Raw genomic sequence first — 9,495 nt, 5'->3', positions numbered from 1 at the left:
CTCAAAGACGCCACCTGGCGGTGGTGCATCACTAAAACGAAAAAACACCCGTCTGAAATCCCACGAGATTTCCAACAGGATTTCCCTGCCAAATACCGCGAAGGTGAAATGCTGCAGCATGTGACATTTCTAACTTCCCACATCTGTATGTACTCTACCCTACTCCCCCAGCATCCCATCCCTTCATGTATATATGGATATTCTTGGTATATTGTTCAGTTATCTAGATACATAACGCATCGTTTCTCTTCATTATTATTATTTTTCACCTCTCTATATTGCTGAATCTGTGCACAATCTAGGAGCTAAGGGAGGAACATTTCACTACTCCTTGTACATGTTACGGCTCGCATGCCCTCGCCTCCACAACCGCCTCCCTCTCTCCCCTCTGGGGCCGCTGCGCGCTCGGGGCGTCCTACGCGCTCTACCGCACGTCGCATCGGCCCGGGCATACAACGCTCTGACTCTCCGGAGTTTCCCCCCACCGCCGGGCGTTCCCCGTCTCCGGCCAGCTCCGCGGACTCGGCAGTCTCCTCCCTCTCCGGTGACGAAGAGTCGGATCCCGACATGCCCAGCACATCGGCCCGTGCGCAAAGACAAGAACGGCGCGCTCGTCTCCGACGATGACGCGGGCGCGGCTCTACTCACCGGTTTCCAATTATCATCACCACACCTGTCCCTCGTTCTGCAATCACCTTCAACCTCTACAAGAACCTGGTCTACACTCCACTCATCGCCAGATCTTACCATAAACTCATGTGGTAAAGTATAGCCTAGCCTACAATCTCCTTACCCGTATTTTGTAGTGTTTTTTCCCGTTCCCCGTTTGTGATTACTCTCACTCACCCTGCCTCCCCTCCTCATCTCTCCAGTTCCTGCCTGACACACGCCTGTACGATTACCCCGCTCCTGCCTGACCATCGCCTGTACGACAACCCCGCTCCTGCCTGACCATCGCCTGTACGACAACCCCGCTCCTGCCTGACCATCGCCTGTACGACAACCCCGCTCCTGCCTGACCATCGCCTGTACGACAACCCCGCTCCTGCCTGACCATCGCCTGTACGACTACCACGCTCCTGCCTGACCATCGGCTGTACGACTACCACATCCCCCTTTGTGATCTTATTAAATCGCCCCTCCGGGCTTTACCGTTCCTTGCCTCCTCCTTTCCTGTTGCGCCTGGGTCCCAAACCGAACCCTAACAGTACATGTATAATGTAGTGAAATAAAGCTTACTTTGACTACTGTTTGGCTCTGCTACAGCAATATTATTATACTGTGGTGTAGGGTCCACACCAGAACATAAACAAATACAAACGTGGAGATGCGGCCACACCTGGACCAAAGCGTGTGTGCATGCTTACATCCAATCAGCAACACAGGCCATTCTTCTGTGGCCTTTGAAGTTGAACTTGGCAGACAGAATCTTCCCTCGTTGCGAGCTCATACCGCAGAAGCTATACACACTGCAGCTTTATGTACATGGTTCTCTCCACCTTGGGCCCGATCTGCCTGACTGAACATGCATATTGGAAAAATAAGAAGACATCAGAGACAAGTCCCCATCACTGCCAAGAGGTTCTCGTCTTATGTAGCAAACAGCACCAGCGTTGGCGCTGTGGCCTGTTTGTATTGTTGTTGATTCCACCCCCTTAGAACCCTGTCTCTCTCTCTCTCTCTCTGTCAATCTCTCTCTCTGCATGTTGATCGAATGTGACCTCTTGACTTTGAAGTGCTGGTGCATGCGTTGCATATTGTCTTTTTTGACTTGTGTAGTGTGTGAGCTAGCTAGCTATTCTGTCTGTGTGGCCACAATGGGGGGAGAAGTGCACTGAAGCGCAAGGAGCACGGGCCGAGGTAGAATCATGAACAACACAGAACAACTCAGCCTTTCTGGCAGGTGTTCTGCTGATGGCTGTGGCTCAGGAGGTAGAGCGGGTTGTCCAATGATCGTACAGTAGGCGGTTCGAATGCTGGCTCCTCCAGACGATGTAGAAGTGTCCTTTGCCAAGATACTGGACCCCATATTGCTCCTAATGAGCAGGCTGGCACCTTGCATAGCTGCTGCTGTCATTGGTGTGTGAATGGGTGAATGAGAGGTCTTCATTGTAAAGTGATTTGGATAAAATGAGGGAAACCTCAGTGCTTCAAGAGTATAAATAAAGGTTTGAAATGAAATATGAGTGCAGTCCATTTACCATTACCAGGATAAGAACAAGGTGTCTGAAATGTTTGACAGGATGGAGTAGAGGAGGGTGGTGCTAAGAGAGCAGCTCACGTTACTGTACTCTTCGGAATATGTTTGAGTTTGCTGTGTTCAAAGGTGTTGGGAGTTTTAGGACATTGGACATTTTGGACATTGGACATTTCATTTAGGCTACAATGGATTCAATGTCATTTTTTTGCTAAAATGGATTCAAACTGACAGCCACTGGACAAAAACATTCTTGGTAGGTTGTTTCATATTCAGTATTTGTGATGACAGGCTCATAATAGATGCTGGCTACCTGGGCTTTTTCAAAAAGAGCGTTGTTTGTTGCTGCTTGTGTTGTACCCTGCTGTGCCTGCTTGGTTATCGTATTAATGGCAAGGCACACATTGCTTGCAGACTTGTGGCTGTGTGACTGTAAGGCTGTGAATTCATTTGCCTTCTATCCTTGGTTGCCTGCCGCTCTAGATTAGTTTGCCTTACTTCTTGAGAAAGTTCGAGAAAATGATTGGTCAAATCCATGGCGCTGACCATGGTTCTGAAGTAGCTTACTTGTGCTGCTTGAATATCAGTAGTGCACTGTTTAATGATACATTTGTGGCACTGTCCATGGTGCTGAAATAGCACACCCCATTGACTACGTTTACATGCACACCATATTCCTGTATTAATTGGAATATGCTCAATATTCCGGTTGGGCAAGAGTCATGTAAACACGTGCCAAACCCGACTAAGGCCATATTCCGATTGGAGAATATTCTGAATAAGACCCCTGGCATGCCTGTTTGAATCGGAATATTTTTACATGTATACACCTTAATCGGAAAATGACATTTACTGGAATATTCAGTTACGTCTGCACATGCTTATTCGCAGGGAATCCTGGGTATTGTTGTTGTGGAGACAGCACAAGATGGCGACTAGCAAGAGCCAGCATTCCTGGAGTGAGGAGGAGACATTAGTCCTACTTCAGATAATGACAGATTTAAACATAATGGAGTACATAGACGGAAGAACACACAGAAATAGTGACATCTTTAAAAAAGTGTGTGAGAGACTGAAGGAGGCAAGTTTCGTAAAACAAGCATTATGGCCTAGCTGTAGGACGCTCACTCAACGACCACACCCTAGCTACCAACACCAACGTTACTATAGTAACAATTATTTCCGTGCGGATTCATCAGATTTTCCTGCTGAACCACGGGAATATGCCAATTAACATGGAAACGGAATATTCCAGTTGCTACAGCACATACAAACACCTTATTCGAAATATTACATTAACCAGAATATTGACCTTAATCGGAGTATGGTGTGTGTGTAAACGTAGTCAATGTAATCTGCATTTCTGCCCTTCCTACAAGTTTCCCCTTGGAACTGTCTTGCATTTCCACACAGCCTATAGGCTGTATCAGGGCCCTGTGCAATGAGCCATTGGCTCCGCCCCGACTCTTGGCCTTCTGCTGTCCCTACTAACACAGTACGTAAAGCTGACGGGACACATTGGTGGTAGTTTGGTAAATCTGCGACGGTACCAACAGCGGACCTAGCTGACACCTAGCTGACACTTGCCTTTTCAGTCGCAAAATAACCAAAATAACCGACCTCAAGAAGACTGTAAGGGAACGTAGCCGTCACTGCTGCTTAAATCCGTAACTACGATGTAATTAAATGACGTGACAATGCTGTTACATTACAGTCCCACCCTGACTTTATTGGAAATGTGTCACAGTGGGTCAGAACATTTGTAAATAACTTAGGTTTTAAAATAAATTTTGAAGTCATACAGTTACAGAATTGTAATAATGAGGAGAAATCCTGCATGTCTGTTTTGTGTGTAATTTCTCATTTACAGTTAATATTAACACTAAAGATTTGCAGTCTAGGCCTAATAAAAATAATGATAAAAAATATGCCTATGAATAAAGTCCTAATTGCACTATCTAATTGTACTTGACTACTAATATAGTGTCTTGCAAAATCTATTTAATTACTGAGGGTGAAGGGTGGTAGACATGTTGCCCTGTACCTCTAAACGTGTCAGAAATCACGTGGTCCTGTGGAGTGTGCATGTCAGCCAACGAGAGGGTCACCCACTCTCGCTCTCTCTCCCTCTCTCCCCTCCCATGCTCTCAGTTGCCAACCTCCCAGTTCTTGTTTGAACTGAGCAAGAAGCAGGTGAGCGGGACAGGAAGAGGCGCTAAGACGGGGACAGGCGTGACCAGGGGCAGTCCTGGGACAGCACCACAGGCTCTGTGAGTCTTGTTCAGTTAAATGCCCTCATGAGTATTAACAGAAGAGCACCATATACATATGCACACATACACTCTAACATGTCGCTCTCTCCTCAGCTCAGCCCAATGGTCTCTGATGGTTCTGTCTGGCCAGCCCTTAGGTGGAGAAACACCTGATCATCAATATAGGCAGGCACACGTAAGTACAAATGCACATACGTTTCCATAGACGGGATAAACAAATGGGAATATTGATATTGAGTTAATGTTAACGGTAGACATGTGAGATTCATAAGACACATCACTGACGCCAGTGACGCCACAATATCAGGGAAATTGAGCAATTGCTTCCCTGTAGTGCAAACTTGCAAGATTCGCTCAGTTATTAACCCTTCTTGCCTTTTTTGTCGTTGGTTTTCTCTCTCCTCCTTCCTCTGTGCAGTTCTCCTGTGTGCTGAGCCGCTATCCCATGTATTGCCACTGCTGACAGGGTAGAGCGCAGCCCCATGCAGAAGTGAGTGATGAGGAGAGGGAAGAGGAAGATCATTTTCCCGTTTTTTTTCAATCAATCAATTGAGAGTAAGCTCTCATTTACAATGACGTATAATCACTCTATATTTGAACTTGTACTACAGGTGAGAGAATCCTTTTTAATGGTCTCTCTCATTCGCTCTCCTAGCTGTGATGTTAGAGTTGTGCAAGACTTGGGTGTTCTCCTGCTCTGAGTGCCCATTCTCCTACACCTCCCAGATCTACCTCTACAAGCACATCAAGAGGAGCCATGACAACCTCTGTCTCTGCTGAGGAACACACAGAGCATTATGAAGTAGCCAGTGCCTTGGCGAAGGTGTTTGAGCAGCAGTCGTCAATGGATTAACTCCCAAGACACAAGGAAGAGACAGCGCAACACGCGCTATGACTCCAGTGACGAAGGTAATATAATAAAGTGCATTCAACAGTCCCAAAAGAGTACTACTTGAGTTGACTAATCTGAGCTAATTTACCTCTACTATATGTTCCAGTGCCCAGGCAGCCGGTCGGCAGAACTCAGACCAGACCAGCTATGCCAGGTGCCAGAGCCGGAAGGCCTGCTCTACCAGTTATCAATGCAGGTATCCATGCATGTTTGTGTTGGTGAAATGTCTATGCATATTTGCACACTGACAGTTAACTCAGGACTTTTTGAAGACTAATTTACTAATCTCACTAATTTACTCATCTCACTTTACTCAGCAGTAGATGTTCATCACCCAGGCCCTTAGAGCTAAGGCGCAGTGAGCGATGGCCCTGTGAGCCAGGCCCTTCAGCCTGTCTGACCTCCAGGCACAAGCAGCATCTATCGGAGATTAGCACCCCGGCCAGACCAGGTAAGGTTCCCCTTATGCCAGAAGCCGTACGCCGCCAGCACCTAGTTTCCTGCTAATCCCTTTATCCTTTTTGGTTTTCAGTTAGTCTGTGATGCCATCGCCCGTGAGACCAACAGCTCCAGCAGTATTGCCCTCCACGTCTTTCCGGAGCCCCCCGCTTACCCCTCTGCCATCAAGCTCTGCATGTGCTGGTATGCAGAATTTTGTGAACTACTTCATGTTTCATGCAGGGATGTACTTTGAGTTAAATTTCCATTATGTGACAGTACAATTACTTATAGCCACATCTGTGTTAATATCCAGATTGCCAGAGGATGGTGTATCAGCAGTTGTCCAGCTTGACCAGCATGCTCGGTGAGGTCATGCAGAGTCTGAGGGAGCTAGCGCAGAGACTATCCGGGGAGTCTGATGGGGTTGCACGGGGAGCAGTATTGGATGCACTGGATCCTGCAAAAACGGAGGAGGTCTTGGAGGAGCAGCTGAAGGACAAGGAGCATCAAAGGAAGATGGTGAGTAACTTCAGGGCAGAACTTTGTTCCTTATTTTTGCAGGGAAGTGTTAAGAAGTGTAAAAGTAAATGATTGTCTTTATGTTTTGCAGACACGATATCTGAGTTCCATTGGCGGCAAAGATCTGCCAGATGTGGTCCGGCGGGTGCTGTCAGCCATTGCCATACACAGAGTGTGGTGTGTCTACAGCGTCCATGGGATGAGGGGGAAGAAGCCTCTAAAGAATACGACCCTCTACAATGTCATATTACGTAAGGGATTGTTCATATTTTCGCAAAATAATACATTGTCTTCATCGTCATACCATGTGCATTGAAACCATTCCCTTTTTGGTTAAAAGGTGCAGTTATGGCCTGTAAGCCAAGTACCACTGTGACGGAGGTGTCTGCCCAGCTGCAGGAGACGCTGAAACATGCCCCTGCTCGATGCAAAAAGGTATGTCAGTCAGTTAATTTTCTCGTATCCAGTGACATGGCATGCTTCCAATGAACGTATGCGACTTGCCTTTACAGCCATTTCTGTCCTAAGGCATCTGCTCCAGCCCAGCTGACCTCCCCAGCCCAGCCCCTGACCGCAGCTCCAGCCCTGACCACAGTGGAGTATTCTGATGAGGATGACCTCTTCTGCCAAGACCCTCGATTCAGATGAGGGTGACCTCCAGCCAAGCCCGTCTCCCTGGACCTCCCTTTCCAGCCCGCCAGGATGGATGCCTTTTTTGTAAATAGTTTTTTTAAATTGTAACCTTTTTTTTTGTGGGATACAACGGTCTGTTCCCGGTCTGCCTGCCACAGAATGCGCACTTTGTTTATTTTCTTTTTTTTTTAGAACTTTTGCAATTGTCAGATAATGGGTTGCTAGCCAGAGCTTGTACATACTTTTTTTTTTTTTTCTGGCTATGCGTAATGTGACAGACCGTAAACCTCATCCTTGTAAATATGTATACTTTTAATTAGTTTTTTGCAATGTACTTTGCCTAATAAAATGTTCTAAACTGTTAATGGTGTTCAGTCTCATCTTGGTTTGTATCTTAATGCTTGCTGCTATATCCCCATATAGCATTAATTCGTTTTTGTACTACAAATGCTAAATATAGCCAGTGGTCAGGGTTTAGTAAGTAAGTGACCATATCTGCACCGTGCAAAAAAGACGTGCAGACCAAGTCATATAAATACCTGTAGATCTAGTCTCAGCCAAGTCAGTCTACGACGGTACTTGATGCTCACGTGTTAATCAAGTGTCAGCCAAGTACGTTTATTACGGAAGTTCCTGCCCATGTGATCACGTGCGTTTTTAGCACGCGGCCGCGACTTATGAACGACTTGACGTTCTTACGTAGCGGCTACTAATCGGCAGATCTCGCGTTTCCGTAAATGGCCGCGTAATTTCCGCACGTGGCGCAGATGAATCGTCACCTATAGCGGCCATATGTAGAACGCTTGCGCAACCTGCGTGTGTTAGTAGGGGTGTTCTTAGCACATATTTGGCTGCCTGAAACAGTTTGGTTGCCTAATTTCAAACAATTCCACGTAAAATGGTGGGCAAAGCATGAAATTGTACCTAACTGAACATTAAATTGAAAGAGAAGCCACAACTGTGTCATCTCCATGACAATCACTTCCTTCCAGCAGTTTTATGAATTGTCAAGGTCCGCTGCACCTGGCCATCGGTGATCCAACTTATCATTTTAACAACTGTCAGGCATCAAAACAAGCAGGGAAGAGGGCAGAATGTAAATTCAACCTGTCAAAAGTCCAACCATATTCACAAAAAATGTATCAAACTGTCAACCCCAAGGCCTTGGACGAGACAGCCCGCCACAGCTATCAATCAAGAGTGCCTGAGTGGTTGACCGTAAATATCCAACTTCTGGTCCAATTTCCTCTCACATCTGTGTTTGGGGGCGGGAGAGCATTAAAAACGAGTAAACAGGAGAAAAGCCATCTGTGATCTTGGCCTGAGAGGCCCCGACAATAAATACAGGGGCGGTAACAATGGTCACCCGGCTAGCCTGTGACCTCCTGTCGCTGCATGATAAATACCCGCCAGCGGTCGCGGTCTCCACGAGCGGCGAGGGTGGGACTGCAGGATGGGGGGCGGACGCGTCACCGCTTTTCCGTGAAGGCCCTTTCTCCGTTCGTCCCCATCGACCCCAATCTAACATATTTATTGCCGGTAAACAGGCCAGATGGTGGTCGCGCATGGCGCAGGTCACAGGACAAATATCATCAGGAAGACGTGGAGCTACTCAAAGTCCTGGAGGAGTCGTTTGAACCGGCACCTGCGGACGGAGGAGGGGCGGAACGGGGAAAGCGTGCTCCGCGCTGGTGTCAGAAGTGGGATCGCTTTGATTTACATTTATGTGCGGTGCTCTGCCCCCCCCTCCTCTCAATGTTAATGCTCTTTTCAAGGTTTTGCTTCCTGATTGCTGGGATCGTCTCTGAGGTGGCTGGTCAGAGAGAGAGAGAGAGAGAGAGAGAGAGAGAGACGCATGGTGTTGTGGGCAATTTCACACCGCTTGACGGAAGTGCACAGTGCCCAGTAATTGTTGTTTAATTGTCAGTGAAATGTTGCTTTCTGGTTGACAAGTGGAAAATGGATGTAAGAGGAAAATCATTACTTTCTCTCTCTCCCTCTCTCTCTCTCCCTCTCTCTCTCTCTCTCTCTCTCTCTCCCTCTCTCTCTCCCTCTCTCTCTCTCTCTCTCTCTCTGTCTCTCCATGTTTCCTCTACATCTAACTCACTTAGGTCCTTGGCTAACGGAGTTCAATAATTGCTGCTTTAGTATAACTATGAACACATTATGGCTTTGTACCAAATCATCCCTTTGTGGATAAAAGTGTCTTCATAAAATGGGCCATGGCCATTCCCCATCTGGCAAGGTTAAGAGACATCTTTTAAGGGTGCACTCAATAGAAGACAGAAATACAATGCAAGACGATACACTTTATTATATGTTTGCCCTTTGGTGGTCTGACGTACCGCAGTACCACAACTGTATCTGTTACCCTGAAGATAAATATTCCCAGGTTATGCTGAGTCATTTCCCCTCATTAGAGTGTGTTGAAAGAAATGGGCTAATCGGTCAAGTGTAAACAGTCTCTCTACCTGCACAGTGGAACATAGAGGCTGGTTCAGTATCACCAGCTGCTCTGTGCCCAGGGCCACAGAGATCAC

The 9,495-nt window shown here is 46.9% G+C and overlaps 1 long non-coding RNA gene across 1 annotated transcript; it reads left to right on the top strand.

The window, feature by feature from the left end:
* Positions 1–6,525: 6,525 nt before the first annotated feature.
* On the top strand, positions 6,526–6,950 carry LOC311320084. The gene is made up of 3 exons (XR_014630836.1): positions 6,526–6,573; positions 6,663–6,757; positions 6,851–6,950. It is a non-coding gene; the product is annotated as an uncharacterized lncRNA (long non-coding RNA).
* The last annotated feature ends 2,545 nt before the right edge of the window (positions 6,951–9,495 follow it).

The sequence above is a fragment of the Borostomias antarcticus genome, assembly GCF_949987555.1.
Source record: "Borostomias antarcticus genome assembly, chromosome: 17".
NCBI classification, from domain to species: domain Eukaryota; kingdom Metazoa; phylum Chordata; class Actinopteri; order Stomiiformes; family Stomiidae; genus Borostomias; species Borostomias antarcticus.
This window is presented reverse-complemented; position numbering and strand designations above follow the sequence as displayed.